This window comes from Piliocolobus tephrosceles, chromosome 8 (assembly GCF_002776525.5).
Source record: "Piliocolobus tephrosceles isolate RC106 chromosome 8, ASM277652v3, whole genome shotgun sequence".
NCBI classification, from domain to species: Eukaryota; Metazoa; Chordata; class Mammalia; order Primates; family Cercopithecidae; genus Piliocolobus; species Piliocolobus tephrosceles.
The window spans coordinates 83420135-83440314 of NC_045441.1; the positions used below are offsets into that span (position 1 = coordinate 83420135).

General features: G+C 34.4%; 1 protein-coding gene across 1 annotated transcript in view; it reads right to left on the bottom strand.

Moving 5' to 3' along the window:
- ZNF804B (zinc finger protein 804B) overlaps nt 1-20180 on the bottom strand; it is a 581346-nt gene that overhangs the window by 509906 nt on the left and 51260 nt on the right. The window lies entirely within an intron of this gene.

The following is a 20180-nucleotide window of genomic DNA, read 5'->3' on the forward strand; positions in this document are numbered from 1 at the left end:
CAACAGAGATAGAAATGTGATTTCATGATCTTGGGTTCATGCTAACTTCTAAAAATTAATGCAGTACGCTACTGTATCCTGATTTCCTTGCAGAATGTCATTTTATTACCACTAAAAAATGTTAACATTACCAATGTGTAAACTTCAATTTTAAAGTAATATAAAAATAGAATAAAACTCCAATTGATTAAAACACAATGAGTACTACAGTTCCATTCATAGGAGACCACTAAAAGTTCAGTGGTGTCTTTTCTATACGAGCATCATTTCCTTGTACAAAAGAAAATGCTGCTGAAATCCAAAGAGGGCTGGTGCCTTTCATATATTTCAAAATTCTGTCATATGTTGTTCTGGACATTTTTCAGGTAAGTATTTCATCATACTTTTATAAGAATATATGATTTTTATTTTTTACCAAAAGCTACATTTCTAGTAACCAAAGTATAAAGAACAAGGAGACTGAATGAGGAAAAATAGTTTGGCAAACAGAGCATTTGACATCAATATAGCATCGTTCAACTTAAGGTGATGTTTTGTTCAATCTACTTTATTGGGATATAATTTATATATAGTAAAATGTATACACAAAGTAAGTGTATAGTTCAATAAATTTTGACAAATATAAAAACCCATAAAACCATCACCCCAATCAAGAGAGTCTATAAATCATTATAAAGTAAATCTCAGAAGGGGTTCATAAGTTTCTTCAAGAACTTTCTATAACTCCATTATCCATTATCACATGCATTTTCAATTCTGCACTCAAAAGATTATTAGAATTGTCTTTTAATCAACTGGAGATGACTAGTTTTTCTTGTATAGACTATATTGGAATTCTAAAGCATGAATTAATATGTGTGATCAGTTTATTGTCTGAATACATAATTCTAGGTTTTTAGCTACATTCCTGGTTATAATAGCTGTAATAGTCACAATTCAAAAATAATTCACAATATAGCCTACATTCCTTCATGTCATTTGTATATAATTACATTTGGTTAAAATAATAGTTATCTATAAAGGCATTTTGTGTAAAATTGTTCTTAGAAAAAATAATTCCACATAGAAAGTCATTTACTTTCAAGGTAAGTTTAATTTCCAGAGTTCTAATTCTTCCTGATTATAACCTCCCATTTGAGCTTATATTTCGAATACAAGCTAATCTGCTTGGAGTTCACTAGAATGTATTTAAATTCTAAATAGATGCTGAAAACTAGCCCCATTTCTGGATAAGAACTTTCCCTGTAATTGTTTTTCCTTTTTTTAATTGTACTCTACCTGAAAAAACATCTGATCTCATTTTCTGAATAGTGTTTCTGATAAAAAGAAAATAAGCAATTTTGGCATAAGTATGAAAATGCACTAAGTTACGTAAATCTAATGGAAATTTGGATCTAGCCTTGATCTTAGCACTAAAGCCTTAAGAAAATCACCGCAAGTCTCTGGTTCTCAATTTCCCCACCCTAGTGAAATAAATTCACAAAGACACAATCAAATTATTTGAGAAGCTGGGCTTTCTCACATGAGGTGAATAGAATTAAGGCTCTCCATTAAGTTAATAACAAAACAAATATTTGAGTATGATGACAACTGATGTTTTGCATTATATTATTAGCAGAAATAATGAATTGCTCTTCTAGAACCAGTCTCGTTCAAACTCGCAGACTCTAAATTTTCCTATCTTTTACTGGTCCTAAAATTTATTGAGGGCCAAGTCCCTGAGTTTCTACCTTCTTCATCTTAATATTGTAATTCCCTAGCAACATGCCAGATACATGTAATCACTTGACTTTTTTATAATAGCTGAAGAACCTCAGTTAACCCTCACTACTGTCTTACAAGACAGCAGCTTTCAACCCATTTTATGGATTAGAAAAGTAGAATCAGAAAAGTTAAGTAATTTCCTCAGATTCCCAGAGTAAATAACAGAGGTCAGATTGCATCCTCAAATCTTCTAAAGTTAGAAAGGGGAGATAACTAGTTAAAAAAAGAAACCTCCTTTTCCTATAATCCTTGGAACTGATTAATGTCAACAATACTTATTTTTTTTAAAAAAAGCGTAAGAATAGTGAAAAAAAAGCAGAAAGGAAACACTGAAAGAGGATATAAAATATTAAATTGCAAATCTGTATTATGCAAACATGAATTTACAACAGGTTAAAAATAAAAGCATTCAATAAAAACAATCAGATTTTAGCATGAAGATGACCATTCAATTGCCCTGGTCTCACTGCATTAATGACACTGATGTATTTTCAAATTGATGGTCCAGCCTAAATTCCTCAGAGTTCACAGTGCAAGAAATGGCTAGATCAGATATGGTGTAACTATGCTTTTTTCAATTTGGCTATCAGGCCTGTTTCTAAGGACATTATTATGGGAGAAGGTTGATTTCTGTGCCAGTATTGTTTTGTTTTGCTTCCCCACAGGATGATAATGCAAGCAGTGAGCTAGGCTAGGTTCGGCCTATGGGAAACTTCAAACAGCAATGACTGAAGTCAGTAACACTTAAGATGCAACCAAACACATCTTTGACCAAACAATTTGATTCTGATTCAGGAAACGCCATCAAAAAAATCAAATCTATTTTATATCAATAATCCTTCCCTAGAGTTTTTTTTCCCCCCCACAGGACCAAGACTATTTGTATTCTAATTATAAACCCAGAGCAGAAAGGAAAAACAAACAAAAAATAGCTCCCGCTTTTATCTCAGGTACAGAAGGAGACTGTGTTGTGCAGGTCTAAAATTCTCTGATTTCTCCATAAAACTTAAGAATGAGCCACGTGCATCTTCCAAATACAGATGCAAATCAATTTCAAATTAGCTTGGGTGGGAAGGTGTGCTAGTTGTCTGCGCCTTTAAAAAATTCGGTATGTGTTTTAAGGTATACAAAATATAATGATTAATATTTGATATTCTAAGTAAGCAAATTATTACTAATGTGCTCACTGAAATAACTTTAAGCACAAGCAAATGATTATGATAATTGTTTGTATTTATGGCATAAGAGGACATTAGACAATTTTCACTGATTTTTTTCTGAGCAGGAATAGTACATGTTCCTGTGGAAATGCATCACCATTGGCTTCTACAGAATGCATATGCCACAATTGTTTAATTGGGGAAACACAGAGCTCCACCTAATATTCATACAAGTCAATAAATTCCACATATACTAATGGATAAAATAAAAATGAAGGAATTAGAAAAGGATTTCCTTTAGGTGTATACATAATATGTGTAATTTTCAAGATAAAAATAAAAAAGATTAATATATTTATAAAAATATTTTCACATCTACAGAACAAAAAGCAGAAACAAAATTTTAAAAGGCAAAAAATGGAGAAAAATTGGCCATATATTTGACAAAATTTGTGACTATGTTTCACATATAAGCTCTTAGGCATCAGTAAGAAGCTATCATTTCAATTATAAATGGTCAAAGAGCATGGTCAGTCTGTCATAAGAATATCTAATTAATGTGATTAAGAAAAAAATGGAATTCCTGTTAATCAGAGAGAGGCATCTTCAAATAAGATAATTTTTAAAATAATCTCTAATTATAGTTTTTGATAAAGGTCCAAGAATTATCCATTTTCAAAGGGAGCTGAAATTAAAACATCTTCCAATTTTTTTTTTTTTTTTTTTGGTAAAATGTGACAAAAGCTTTAAAAATGTGCCCTGTCTTTGACCAGTCATTAGAAAATTAACATAAAAGTAGTCATAACTCATTAGTGTTAATCAAATGCATCATTTATAAGGTGATATTTAGAAACAACCTAAATATTTAATAATCACACTGGCTTAAATAAATATGGCAGCGTTTTACCATAGAATACAATGCAGCTCTTTACAATATCATGTTTGTAGACCTATTAAGTCTTAGGATGTAAGAAGAAATTTCAAGAATAGGCAAATCCTTAGGAATAGAAAGTAGATTGGCCTTTACCTAAAGCTGGAAAATTTGGGAAGGAAATAGTGACTGCTAATGACTATAAGGTTTGTTTGTTTCCAGGAAAGAAGTTCCAAAATTAATTGTGGTGATGGTTGCACAACTCTGAATATACTGGAAGACATTCAAGTGTGTGCTATAGATGTGTGAAATATATGGTATGTGAACTATATTTTAACACAGCTTTTTTTTTCAAAAAAAGTTTTAATCTAAAGACAACTGACAAACTAAAATATGTGCAACATATATCACAAATAAAGAGCTGATATTCCTAACGCTTAAAGAATTGTTAAAATTTGCGAAAAAGAATATGAAAAACAGTTAGAAAAGTAGGCAAATACATGAACAAATAATTCACATAAAAGATATAAAAATTGTAATTAAACTTATGAAAAGATATTTAACTCATTCACCATAAAAGAAATGCAAATTAAAGCTATATTGAAGATAAAATTTCAAAGAAACACAGACACATATGCACCCACACAAAAGGGGCATATATAAAAACTTGTGAAATCTAAATAAGGGCTACAGTGTAGACCAATAATGTTTTACCAATGTCAGTTTCCTATTTTTGGTCACTGTATTCTGGTTATGTAAAATGTTATCATTGGAAGAAGCTGGGTACACTGAAAACATGCTATTTTTACAACATTTATATGAGTCTAAAATTATTTCAAAATAAAAGTTTAAAAAAGATGTAAGGGTGTGTTAGCATTTTGAGTATAAAAAGAAAGTTATAAAAATGCACGAATATAGGATCTCAATATGTTGAAAAACATGGCTTTCAAATGAAATAAAAGAAATAGCATGAAATCTTATCTTTATATGGTGGGTTTTAAAGTGATTTGTATTTGTGTGTATATGTGTAGCAGGTGGATGTTTCTGTTTTTTGCTGAATTTCTAAATTGTACATGTTAAGGTTTGAATTAATTTGAATAACTTTTCATTTTTGTTATGGATCGCTTTGTGCTCTGGCTAATTTGATCAGCATAAACACTTTAATTACATAATTTGAGTTCTTAAATGCCCTTTGGCAACACAAGTCCCAGTTTAATATTTTAGTAATCAAGTATGATTTGGTTTGTATAAAAGCCTTCAGCAGCATCTGCGCTATGTTCTCTTTACCTCTTTTTCACATTTGAACACACTCCTTAAATCCTGCCAGGGCCACACCGTGGCAAAATACCAGTTGAAACACATAAAATTGTAAAATCATAAACCAAGGGATAAAATAGCAGCTTAACTAGCTTTCTTCAAACAACTGAAATAAATGGTTTAGAAATGTATTTGAGATGTGAAAAATCTGATTCAAGGTAAATAAACATGACTATAATCAACATAATTGATGATACTATTACAAGATTAGTACAATAGCAAATATTCAGAGTAAAATATTATAGCACAATTTATGATTAAAACAAATAATCTTCCTTTATTTTCATCTCATAGAAAATTTTATATGAAACAATAAATATTTCACTTTTTAGCATTTTAACAAATGAATGTCTCCAGGCTACACAAGGTCTTTGGAGAGCACATAAATACAAATCATATCAGTCACTAACAAAACACACTTGCAACTTCTCCTCTTTAATTTTTTACCTTAAATTGTGGAAGAGTATCCAGCTTTATTATATGAGACTTTCTTCAATTTACTTAGAAAAAATATTTTAAAATTTTTAATTTATTTACAAAGTCTAATGTCAAATTCTGGCTAAAATGATTTTTCTCACTTTCCCTTTAATAGGATCACATTGGTTTAATAGCTGCTCCTTCAACTGTCTTCTTTGAGCTTTATGATTTATTAGTTACCAGAAGGGATATTACACCAAGGAAGATTTCCTAAAATAATTGATATTTAATTATAGAACAAGCTCACATCTATGTGGCTTTGTGAGAATTAATCCAGAACCATGACCTGGTCAATGTAGCCTTCACAGTGACATCATAGATCATTAAAAAAAAATTGAAAATGTTGAGGCGCAGTGGCACACACCTGTAGTCCCAGCTAGTTTGAGCACAGCAGTTCAAGGCTACAGTGAGCTCTGATGGCACCAGTGCACCCCAGCCTGGGTGACAGAGAGAGAGATCTTGTCTTAAAAATAGAAAAAAGTATCTCAACAATAGATATGTGATAATAGATAAATGATAATGGATGGGATAAGCCCCAACAAAGTAATTACTTCCTTCTCTTTCTCTTTCTCTTCCACATAACAGTTCAGTAGCTGGATAAACATAGAGCTTCTTTTTGTGTATTAGGAACACAGAGTTAAGGCACCCTACAACTACAGAAGATATTATCTGTAAGGTGATCTATTGTTTTTTCTCTAAATTCTACTTTTAATGGCATCTTAGAAAATGTATTGACCAATAACAGACTAAAGAAAAACAGAGAGCTCTTCTGGTTTCAAGCAAATGTCAGAATGAACAACATTCCCACATCAAAACTGTCTCACTTTGTAAATCATATGATCATCTCAATAGATGCAAATTAGTATTTTTATTTTAAACTGTTACCCATTTTTCTATAATTTTATTACAGGAAAATCCTATTATTCAAGCTACCAATTTATAATTCATAAATAACTAACATTTCTTTAGTGCTTTACATGTGGCCAGGCACTCTTCCAAATGACTCAGGAAATGATGCTTAAATTGAAAATGGATGGATAAGAGTTGGTGGGCAACTGGGTAGGTGTTTGGCATTAGAGGCAGAGAGGAGGATCCTAGGCAGAGGAAACAACACTAGGGAAGACCCAGCATTGCACGCACGTATCAAGGACTCTTCCACTTAAACTGAAGAAAAAAAAATGCACTGAATCATAGAAACCAGTAAGGGCCTGGGGTAGAGTTTGGGGTTGACTGAGAAGAGGCCCAAGGGAACTTTCTGGTGTGACAGAAATGTCCTATACCCTAATTATATAAAGTTATAAATTTGTCAAAATGGCAAATTGTGCACTTAAAATGGTTGCATTTATTGCATATTAATTACACCTCTATAAAGTTGATTTTTAAAAATAGAAAGCATTAGAGTTCAAATGTCATTGACGACCTTGTAGGCCATAGTAAGGACTCTGGCATTTTCTACTAAGGAAGAAGCTATGAGAAGCTATGAAGAGAAGAAAAGGTATGATCACATTTGTGTTTCAAATGTTTATTGTGACAATAAGAAAAAAGAGCTTGGAAAAGTATATGTGATGAATAATTAGGAGGCAATTACAATCGTGCAGCAGATACAAGAAAAGCCTCCAGTTTCATTCTTTTTCAGGTAGCTATCCATTAGCAGGTGAGATCAACAAGACTTATTAAATATTTGGCAATAATCAGTGGAGAAAGAAAGGAGTTCAAAACGGTCCTACACTTCTGGCAGGGTGTGTTGCAGCACTGCTAATGGAGATCTGGCATGCTGTAGAGAGAACAACCTTAAGTGATTTTGAGAGTGGAGGGAATATGAGAGTGGGCAATGGATAAATAACTTAGATTGGGCCAAATTCAGTTTTAGGTCATGAGAAAGTGAAGTGAGATAATAAAGTACAGATACAAAGCAAACTGTTAAAAGTGCACCTAGGGCCCAAATGAGTGGCAAAAACTAAAAACATAACCCGGAACCCAGACTGGAACACCATAAAGACAAACAGCACCATAAAAACAAACATTAACATAAAAGTTTTCCCGAATATATTCCCAAGTTGTGTTTTAGTTTAAAAACACACATATATGTAAATGTGAAGACATACATAGTTGCACAACTGCAACTACAAATATTTTAAGCTGAACGTTTTCCAAGATAGCATGGATCAAAATTTAAAATTGTGTAATACTGTTTATAATTATATTTTAATCTGTATCAAAAATTTTTAAAGTTCCCTAGTTAAAAAGTTTATTTTTAAAAATGTGTATACTGTATCCTTCTCTTGGAAATTAACAGTAAATATCACACTAAAACAGTAAGGCTTCTAAAAGTTCTACAGTTAAAATACAACTTAATTTGTTTAAAATAGTGTTTCCCAAATTTATTTGAATGCCCATTTTTGAGCAATAGGTTTTTGCAGACATAATGTTCACAAAATATAATCTGAAAAATATGTATCTACACAATTTTAAAAATTATTTTCTGTTTTGTTGCTTATTTCTCCACATGACATCTGGTAGGAATAATGGAGACAATGGTTTTATCTTGGAAACATATTCACTTTTATTATTAAATCCCAAAATATTTCTTTCTGTTAGAAAATTATCCATATAAATCTTCTGATTAATGCATCAGGCTTATATATTTCTTTATTTTAGCATTGTTCTTGTCCTGGTAATACTGCATAAATTTTCCAGGATCTCTTCTGGCTCTGAAATTATGTAACCTATGCAAAGTATATTCATCATTTTTCATTTAAAAATAATTCTCATTGCCAAAGTCTTCCTACACTATGAACTTATAAATTAGTATGACTCTACTGAAAAGTAAAAATACTGCTATAAAATAGAGATGCTTTGGAATTCACCCAACCCTAATAATATTCTGTAAAGCCACCATCCAACTAAGACCCATGAGAAATATCTTAGCATAAATTGAATTTATATCTAAAAGCTCCAATTAGACCCCTGTTGAAGTCATTATCATTAGGTTTTCGATTGTGCCTAGCGACTAAAATAGCTGTTCTCACTGCATACAATAAATGACAAGCAACATGGAATCATAACATTTTCAAATTGGAAGGCACTTTAGAGATTAGCTATTTCAAACTCTGCAGTTTACAGATGAGGAAAAGGAGTTGCAGGGAGGTTAAGTGACTTGTTTAGAAGCAGTTTTCAAAACTAAAATTTGTTATGAGTAGGATATATTATGGGAGTTAAAAGGTTTTGAAATGTTGTGGAATATTTTCTCTAATTAAATATATAATATCAGTTGTAGAACATTTTTAAAAAGTACTAAGATCATTGAATTTATTCATGATGGCTGAGATTACAATGGTTTTCAGACAATTCTCTATCATTTACTTCTAAGTATTTTTTTCAACATAATTCATTTATTATTTCAAGTGCATATATTATTAAACCTTTTAGTAATCTTGAATCATCTGTGTTATCAGAAATCTTCCTATGTTATTAAAAAGCAAACAGAGTTATTCACAGAAGATTTGCTGGTTTTGCAGTCAAAACTGACTTCAGAAAAAGGAAATGTACAAATAAAATAGGAACTACTTGTTCTATATTTCACCATCTCAGAGGAGGCAGGAATCACCCAAGCCAGCGCTGATACAAAGAGGAAACTGAGTCACACGGGACTTGGTGGATATTGGATGGGACAGAGGAAGAGTTTAAGTGAGCATCATCATCATACAAGTACAGATGGAAGTGAGCGAAATTTTCTCAAATGATTTATAAATTTAAAAATTCAAAGTGCTGGGAAAGATGTGAGGAGTCATCCAGACTCAATCTCTTTTTTTAAAAGTGAGAAAAATGAGGACCAGCAAGGAAAAGTGACTTGACCTTTGTATTAGCCAGGGATACAGTGATGCTGAAGGCCAGGCCTTCTGGATTCTGTTAGATTACTTTGAACTCTCTCTACTGTGGAGACCAGAAGACACAGGTATCTGCAGGAAATTGTACATGTCAAGTCAGGGACAGAGTAACAGGCCAGGGAGCATCCAGGCTGCAACCTGAGAGTGTTGCTGGTGTCTCAGAGTGTCTGGTTGGTATGTCTGCTTCTCCACACACTAGATGCTGAGAGACTAGTGGTCTATGGTCTTTGGACTCTGTAAATTAAAGTCATTTCTTTCTCTAGGAAAATCCTCATCGTTAGTCGATTTTTGGAGATGACTGAGAGTCCATAGTACCTAAGCTGTGGAGTTACCACCACCACTGCCAGGACCTTTAGCTTTGCTGATAAAGTAGCTGATATTTTGAGCAATGTGATTCTGGAAAATGAGATAAATATATTCACTTATACACTATTATCATCTCTCAAAGGATCCCACTCAGCTCCTTCTGCACTCCACAATCCACCCTTCCATCCAATTTTTTGAAATGGTGCTGCCTTTGAGTACAGAACCAGATGAGGACAAAAATGTACCAGAAAATTTCTAATATGTCATTACCTTTGTTTAGGCTTAGAAGTTTCTAAGGCCCTTTTCAAAGCCAGGATCATTTGGATTTTCCCTCAGTGATATAGCTCTACATGATTAAGACTGCCTTCTCCATTAAGAACTTTTATAACTCATTAGCTATTTATTCTAAGCTTCCTTCATAGACCTGTTTGATCATTACTGCTGATTGTTAAGTCTTTGGATCATTTCATTTTGTTGGCCTCCTCCACAATTCTAAAGGCTAAGGCACACTTAACTTTCATTCTGGGATAGGGTTCCAAGATCTGGAATGCATCAGATGCAATGTTGAAATCAAGGACAGAGTCAGAAAGTCAAAGATAACACAAAATGAGCTTTATTCACCATCACATTTATGGGAGATTGTGAAGAAATAGATGAAAGGGACAGGAACAGGTAAAGAAGTGATGTTTAAACAACATTGATTTGAAGGTGCTAGATAAGGTAAAGTTTGTATATATGTTGATTTAGTAGCCCTAGGTATCAGTCCGTTCTCACAGTGCTATGAAGAAATACCTGAGACTGGGTAATTTATAAAAGGAAGAAGTTTAATTGACTCAAAGTTCTGCATGGTTGGGGAGGTCTCAGGAAACTTACAATCATGGTGGAAGGAAAAGCAAGCATGTCCTTCTTCACACAGAGGCGGCAAGGAGAAATGCAAAGGAAGTGGGGGAAATGCTCCTTATGTAACCATCAAATATCACAAGAACAGCATGAGGCTAACTGGCCCCATGATTCAATTACTTCCGCCTGCGTCCCTCCCAGGACATGTGGGGATTACGGGATTACAATTCAAGATGAGATTTGGGTGGGGAAACAAAGGCAAACCATATCACCCTCATATACCAAGTGCTTAGCACTCCTATTTCTTTTGTCTTTTCAAATGCTCTCAGAAAAACCGGGATTGTAGAGAAAGCTGAACCAGACCAGTGTATTTTGACTTCTCTGCACTGTGGAGACCAGAGGACACAGGCTATTGTACATGTGAAGTCAGAGATAGAGTAGCAGACCAGGGAGCATGTAGGCTGCAGTCTGTGAGTTGCCATCTGCAGCTGTCCCATTTTCCTTTCTATCTGGGCATTCAGGCTGCTGCTCATTCTTTCTGGGGTGGGCCCCATAGGACCTCTTGCATTCTGTGGCCTCTTCGGGTCTTATGCTTCCATCAGTGCTTCTTTTTTACTGACATTTTCTTCCTTTTCTTCTCGTTGTGCTCTCAAGCCAGTAAGCAAACACCTTCCTTTTCTAGTGTCCAGCCATCAGTGAGTGTATCCCCAGACCCCAACAGCAGAAACTACAGTTTGCCACATGCTCATGGTACCTGGGGACTGAGAAGGGTGGTAGCCAATTTTACTCAGCTCGTTGCACTGGAAACCACTGCCATTCCCCACTGAAATCTCATACCTGCTGCCTTTCTGCCCACCATCTGAGTCTGGCACCCCCTGTCAGACCCCTAACATTCTCCTGGTGACTTTTATCTATTAGAAAATCCTTTATCCCATCTTGAATTGTGGCATCAGTCAGGAGATAATTTGTCAAACATCTTTGTCAGTATAATACATCTGAATCTCAAGTACACGTAAGGTCCATATTCTTGCATTCTCAGGAAAAATCACTGTCCAGGCTGTTTACACCTGTGCAACAGGCATCATGGAGACGGCCGAGCATTTTGGATTTTGACTATTTTGCTCACTAGTGTATATATGCAGTATGACTTCATTGAATGTATTTGTATATTTATATATTTATTGCGGTTTTTGTGTTTGTTTTTGCGACGGAGTCTCACCCTATTGCCTAGGCTGGACTGCAGTGATGGTGATCTTGGCTCACTGCAACCTCTGCCTTCCAGGTTCAAGTGATTCTCCTGCCTCAGTCTCTCAAGTAGCTGGGACTATAGGCACCTGCCACCACGCCAGCCTAATTTTCATATTTTTGTGTAGACAAGGGGTTTCACCATATTGGCCAGGCTGGTCTTCAACTCCTGACCTTGTGATCCACCTGCCTCAGCCTCCCAAAGAGCTGGGATTACAGGCATGAGCCACTGCACCCAGCCTATTAATTGCATTTTCCTAACTAGACTTACATAGTAAATTCTAACAATATATCTTGCCATCTCTTACACAATTCTTTCTACCAAGTAAATGCTTCATTAGAGGACTCTTGATTACTCAAAATAATGGACAAAACAAATGATGTGACTAAATCAAAGTGGGAAATAACTTAAATTGTGTTTGCTTATATGATTTGTATTTACAAGTGGCCATGAACAAAGCTATTCTTGGAATCTATGCCACTACAAGATTGTGGTGCTGCTGTCAAGTCCTATTGAATTGTACCATTTTCCACCTCACTTCTCTGCAGCATTACATTTTCTTCTCTCTACACTATTGATCAAGAGAATCAATTTTACAATTGAGGAAAACCATCAGACTAAATAGAACTTTGTTCAATTGTTCTTATGCTAAACTTCACTATCTTTCTGCCCATACTTTCTCAGGCTGAACGAAGTAATTAAACATTATAGGATAAAAGGTCTTCCCTTTTAGCACCAACTGGCCTGTGGGCTACATTTAGCAGTAACTATAAACAGTAATGACAATAATGTTAATAAACTTTAAGCAGAGAAAATGAACAAGAAACCAAGATTGGTTGTTTTTAAACTATCACGAAGTTAATCGAGGTTGAGTATCCATTCTTTTAGTTCCCATAAAAATAAAGCTGGCTTTGGTTTTCACTTAAAAAAGTTCTTCATACAACCAAGGCTATTTCAGAAGTTTCAACTAGCACTAATAAAAGGTATTTTCTGTATAGTTACATTGCCTTAAGAACTCTGATAAATAAATCACTGTGGTTAAAAGAAAATTGATAAATATAATTAGTTGGTCTTACAGTCCCACAATCCTTCTAAACAGTATTGCAGCTTAATTTGTACAGGAGTCAGTGTCAGTTTATACTAGCACCATACTATAGAGAACATTTTGGATTTCCACCTTAAATTAATTATTGCGTTACAATAAAAGAATAGAATGTTTCCAAAAGACAGTGGTGCTCCAGCATTCCTCAAACTTTTTGCTTCTATCTGAAGTAAAAAGTGTTTCAGACAGAGCACAAACAGCATAAATTGCAACAAACTGAAATCACTACTAGAACAGTAATAAAAATGCTACATATATAAGATGAATTATGTTACATGAGCTGAGTAACAACTGACTTTCCTCAACTAGCCAAAACAGATACTATAGTGGTTTCCTTTGATTTTTATAATTAGTTAGAGATGATATTTTGAAAGAAAAGAAGCCAACATTTTTCTTTCTTTTTTTTTTTTTTTATTTAAGTTTTAAGTTCTAGGGTACATGTGCATAACAAAAGAATGTTTGATTTGGTATTTCTCCTTCAGAAGTACCTGTGAGGAGATGGTTATAAGGTTTTAATTCGATAATTTCTACAAGTTTACAATAACCTTGAATGTGGCCAAAGGATATTATTTAAAGATACTATATTCAATATCATATTCTCCTCCTTTCCATGGTGCTGCATATACAAGAAACACAATTTAAAATTTAAAGCGTATCTGTGTTAGAAATATTGGGATTTTATGAACACCATTTGTAATTATTGGCAACACACAGAAAAACAACGGAAAATATCGAGTACAGTCACATATAGATTCATCATATCTATCTGGTCATTAATTCTTTCATTTGAAGTAGGATTTAAGTAAATATAAACTGTATTTTGGAATTAATGTGAGCACTTAGCAATGCCCACTAGACTTGGATTTGACTTATTCCCTTGTGACAGGGAATTAAGGTATATAACAGGTTTTTTAATACACTCACATGGAAAAGGTGATTCTTGACATTTACACAATAGATATGTTTGTATATTATAAGTCATGCCCTAAACCACCTTCTGTAGGCCAAATTCAAAATTTTATTCCAGAATTGACTGAGAGTGATTAGAGATACACATAGACGTTTGAGCCAGGGAAGAAAAGTCAGCCCTCATGAGGTAGCTGTGACATTTTTAGGCTATTATTTGTAGCAGCACCAGCCAAGCCAAAAACCAAACTGCTTTCTGACGATTCTCACCGCAGCATATTCACAGGTTTTTCTCCCCTCCCTTCTCTCTCCCAGGCTGAGGGGACCTATGCAGATTCCTAGGACTCTCAGACCCCTATCAGTTCACACATTGTCACCATTGCTGCCAGTATCCCTTTATCCAACTTAATCTCTTCCTTTCCAAATCCTTCCTTCCTCCTCAGTCCTCATTCAACGGCTGGCAGTGAGAACAGCCATAAGAAAAGACAACTTGCAGTGCTGCTTTAGAAGACGGCTAGAGTTTCCCACAGGCGGCCACATACATAAGCCTGGGATATCCCACTCACTTTTCCCTTCACCATGCACCAGAACACTCCAGGCATCTAGTTCAAGTGATTTAACAACTGCAAGCCACGCAGCATTCAGATCAATTCCCCATGGAAAGGATCAGACAGAAACAACGTTCCTGTGAGACAGGGAGGCTCATGACGTGACTTCTCTTTTTCCCAGGAGAGAATGGGCAGGCAATTGCCTCTCCTGCTGCCTGTGAAGGTCTGAGCCCACTCACTGGAACATGTGAACCCTAGGAATTAAGGCACTGCCAGCAGGGTGATGCTTAAGAAATAGTACTCATTGATAGCTTCCCAAAAGTGAAATATTATACCCATCTCATAAAAAAGTCTATTGTATTTTTTAGACATTTGACCTTTCAAATGTATTTTTGTGGAATTTTTTTTTTATCATGAAGTATGGGCTGGTTGTATCCTACAAAAGATGTAACAAGTTATGTATCTATATGCCCTCCTTAGGATTCTTAAATTGCTTTGTAATTTAAAACATTCTCACATTTCAGCAGGACTTGCTAAAAAAGAAGTGGCAAAAATATATATCTTTATTTATTATCTTGTCCCTTCAGGGGACAGCATTTGAGTAGAGCTTTCATTACAACTTAAATGACATTAAGTTCAACCAATTGATCTAAAATATTTATAATGTGTTCAAAAATTACCTTTAAGAAGCTTCACAGGACAAACTATGCTTCCTGAGCAAAACTTTGAGCAGTTTTATGACCTTGCCAAAACATATAGGTCAGTTCCTTTGAGGAACCTTCAATAAATGCCAGGGTTTCAAGCAGTGGAATCATAATTTGTTTTAGTTTTCAGAACAATTTTGCTAAATTGTTTTGAAAAGAATGAAACTTTCAAATTTATATATATTTTTATAATGACTTTCTACCTAGAAACTCATGTTCTTCATATAATTATTGAGGGCAAAAAATTTTAATAGTTTTTTTCTTTGTGGATTTTTAAAACTTAAGATAAAAGTTTATAGACAAAGCACTTTTATGTCCCTAGGACAAGTCAGTAAGGAGGAAACATTCAAGATGGGTATATATCTTCCAAGACAGCAGACAGAAAGAAGTTGGTGGGATCTATCATGAGGTGCCTGTTTCTAAATGCCTCAGGTACCTCCCTCTTCATTGGAGCCAAAAATAAATCAAGGAGACATAGAAAATGTGGACATACTGGCCAGGCATGGTGGCTCACACCTGTAATTCCAGCACTTTGGGAGGTTGAGGTAGGCTGATCAGTTGAGGCCAGCCTCGCCAACTGGTTAAATCTCATCTCTACTAAAAATACAAGAAAAAAAAAAAAATAGCCTGGTGTGCAGGCATGCACCAGTGGTCCTAGCTACTCGAGAGGCTGAGGCAGAATTGCTTGAACCTGGGAGGTGGAGGTTGCAGTGAGCCATAGTTGCACCATTTGCATTCCAGCCTGGGTGACGGAAAGAGACTGTCTCAAAAAACAAAACCAAACAAAATGAAAATGTGGATATATTTTCACAGGGTATCACAATGGGCAGTGAAGAAAATAGAGTCAATCACTCTACTATCTCCTACTGCTGTTTATTTAAATAACTTGTAATTATCTAAAAATTGACATTGAGAACTATATGAGGAGCCTAAAATGTTCTAATTATATCAACCTCATTGGTTCTGACACACATCTAAACAAAGGACATAGTAGTACAACAAGAATCATGACCAGCAATTTCATCTAACATTGTGATAGGCATGACAGTTCATTGAGTGATTTTATGAGTACTTTAGTGTTGATTCACAGATATGATTAGCATTCCCACTATACAGATAATGATATCAAAGCTCTGAGGCAACACATAGCCTTCTGACATTAATGAGTAACTAAGTGGCAGAGGAGAAAGTCACCCAGGGCTTCTGACTACAAGTCTAGGTTTATTTTTCCCATATCCTATGCTATGGGATCCCCTCATAATGAACTCAAATAATCAAATCTCCTGTTAGAATTTGCCAGTGCATGCGTTTTCTATATTATTATCTCATAATTCCCCATGATACAAAATATTTGTTTGTAGAAGAAAGAAAGAGAAGTAAAATTTGCTGATCACTCACTAAATTGTAGATGGGACATTTTTATGACTTTCATATGTATCATAACAGTATATTAAAATTGACTATCTTTCATTAATATATATTTTTCTAAGAAAAAATGGACATAATTATTATTATCCCCTTTGCTTCTAAAATTTTTGGCTATATGTTATTTATAAAATTAGGATAATCCATAATTTATCAGCAATGATTTTATGCCAACTCAAGATTTTTGGGGAAGAAAATCTAACCTACAGATTTTTTTTCAAGTACAATGACATTTTTGTGACTACTAAGTTTAATAGATCGTGAAGTTGATATAATGTTATGCTTCATGGACGTTTAATGAAACATTTATTCATTTATTATAGATTTTGCCTTTTTAAAAATAGGTTCCAGGGACAATTTCTTTTCCTCATTTCAAACTTTTTTCTTTTACAGTCACTGAAAAACCTATATTCCCCTAGCACTCTGCTCCAGTGCCTGATAAATCAAGTGGCCTGGGCACAGTGCCAGGCCCTTTACAGACCTCATCTCACAAAATTATCTGTCCAGTAAAAAAGGAATGCTGGGCTACAGATTATAGGTTACAATAGCAACCCTCCACAAAAATCTATAAAGAGGAGAACAATATCCTAGGAAATTCCTATCACACCAGTAATTTCAGTGTTCCTCTATTTGAGTAACAGTTAGTACGGGGGGGGGGGGGGTGGAAATTGTAAGATATAGGATAAATGGAAAAAAATAGATTAAATCCTTTTCTCCTCTTTAAAAAATCTTACTGGAAATCACCATCAATTATGGATGTTGATACAAAATGTACCATAATACTGGTTTATTAGTTGTGATGAATATATCATACCAATGGAAAATCTTAGGCATACTGGGTGCAGGGTATACCAGAATTCTCTGAACAACCTTTGCAAGCCTTCTGTAAACCTAAAGCTATTCTAGAATAAAATATTTATTTTTAAAAATGCAATTAAATATATAAAATAGAGTGGAAGTCACTAATAATCTTTTCTGTATCCTCTCCCTTTCCTTCCTTTCCCTTCATGGACAATTCCACCACAGAGCCATTAGGTGGGGCAGTGCTAACTGCCTACAGAGAGAGCAGCCTTTCAAGGAATGGTGGAATTTAACAAGGTGAATGAAGCATCCACACAGGACGAAGGAGCAGCAAAGGGGATTTGGAACCCAGTGTAATAGAAAGGGCATCTGCATGTGAGTACAGCTTGGCATGGGGTAACAGAGTCTGAGCAGGGTGATAAGGGCATTCATGCAAGAGGAAAGCTCAATGAGGAGTGTTAAATTTGGAGTTGGGTGAGGAGGATATCACACCTAAAGAGGGAGGAATTGCCTGGTGTGAAATACTAGAGTCTGAGCAGGATAGCAAGAGCATTCACCAGCAAGAGGACTGGTACAGGGTTACAGAAACCAAGAAGGGTGGAAAGAATGTCCACATTTTGAGAAAGAATGACCAAAATGGGATTTTAGAGCTTCATGAAGGTAAAGAGGGCTATGAGAATGGGTGTCCTAGAGTGCCCTGACAGAGCATGAGCAGGTTAAAGATGGTGACCATGCAGTGGGAGAGGAAGTCAGCTTGGCATGGGAAGACAGAGCCCCAAAAGAGCAGGAAGGTACATATATGCAAAAGAGGAAGGCTGAGTGCGGTGTGTGGGAACCTAAGCAGGCTGAGAAAGTGTTATCCAATGGGTGGGACTACACAGTGAAAGTGTCAGAAAGGTGTCAGAGCCTGAGAAGGTGAAGGAGGACATTAGCAAGGAGGGGCTACCTTGCATGGGATATCAGAGCATGACCAAGTGGGGAAAGGTGCCCACAAGGGGGAAGAAACAGCAACAATGTGAGATTGGTTACATACAAGGGGCATTATATATAATTATATATTATATATTATATATTTTTGGTTACATACAAAGGACATTATATATAATTATATAATATATGTGTTTATATATAATATATGCTAATAATATATAGAATATATAATATATTCTAATAACATACCTAACATATAGTTATATACATATCCTAATAGTAACATAGCCTTATACTAATTTTAACTTATATTCTAATATGGAAAGAACTTACTTGAAAAACTGTACTAGACTTCTGGTATTAAACACAATAAATTGTATTATATGCCTAGCTTTTGTCCAAGTTGTTTTTTGTTATACTGAGTTTCTACAGAATCATATGGATAGCATTGATAAGAGATTACAATTAAATAATAAAATAACATTTTTAAATGTTATATATAGAGGATATATAAAAATATAGAGAGATTTTATATATTTTATAACATTTAAAATATTCTTTTATTCTAATTTATCTATGCCATACATGTATGTGAGAATATGTAAGAATATACATAATACATATATGTATGAACCCATATATACATATATGTAAGAATATATATACACACATACATATATATAAGAATATATATATATTATTTTTAAAACAAGAAATTTGCAGGACAAGATTAATCCCCAGAAATCATTCCACTAAAAGCTCAGGATGATAAACAGGGTACTATTCAAAATTTTTCTTGTCTGTCTTCATTTATAAACTTCACATGTTTGTGTTTTTTCAACATGAAAGAAAACTAAGGGGAAACAAAAGTAAAAAATTCAAGTCTTTCTGTAGGAAATGAAGGAGAAGGAAGAAACTCTTATTGGATGTCAGAGTTTACATTAGGCACTTAACATTATCATATTTTGCTTTATACAACTTTAGGTAGGCATTGACATCTATTCCTATTTTTTAAATTAGAAAATTGTCTAGCAGATTTCATTCATAGCTTAATGATCCAATTATAATAAAATATAGAGGCCAAATTTAAACCCCAAATTATCTTTACATGAAATCCATTACTTTTCAAAGAATTAAGTTGCCTCAACTGAGTCTCATAATAATCTATGAGTAGAAAAAGTGCTGTCATCATTAACCTTTGTGTGTGTGTGTGTGTGTGTATGTGTATGTGTGTGTGTATGTGTGTGTGTGTGTGTGTGAAGGGAGATAAGAGACAGTAACTGGTTCATATGGTTCTATGACTAGAAAGATTATACATCAAACCTCAGAATGGAAATAAACTTGCTCCGTAACAGAGTCATGTAAGAATTAAAATAACACATTATTCCAAAGAGTCTGCATTCTTTCATGCATTTATTGAGTCTGGTTAAATAATAGCCAGATGTACACCCTTTTAAAACTGTTCGATCTTTGGAAACATGTATAAAAGTATATATACTGTTCTTTTACCAGAAATATGAAAAGTCTTAATCACTTGACAAAATGTTTTCCAGATACATCATTTACTGACATGGTAATTAGCCAATATCCAAGAGCAGAATATATAACATATTAGAGCCAGAAAATAAGTACTATAAATATCAATTCTGCATGTATTTCTCTCAAATCAGAATTTTCTCACTTCCAGAAATGCCTTATCTTTGTTTCTGCCTGAGTACTATTTAGCTTGATGGAGCATCGTCTATGCATGTCAAGAAATCACTACAAAACCTAGTGAGTGCAAATTCACTATTTTTCTTTAGCATTTAAAAATCCAAGTAATTATGATGGACTCTTGCTAAGGGTCTTAGAGCAGTCAAGTGTATGACAACTATATAACTAATTTAGCATCTTTAA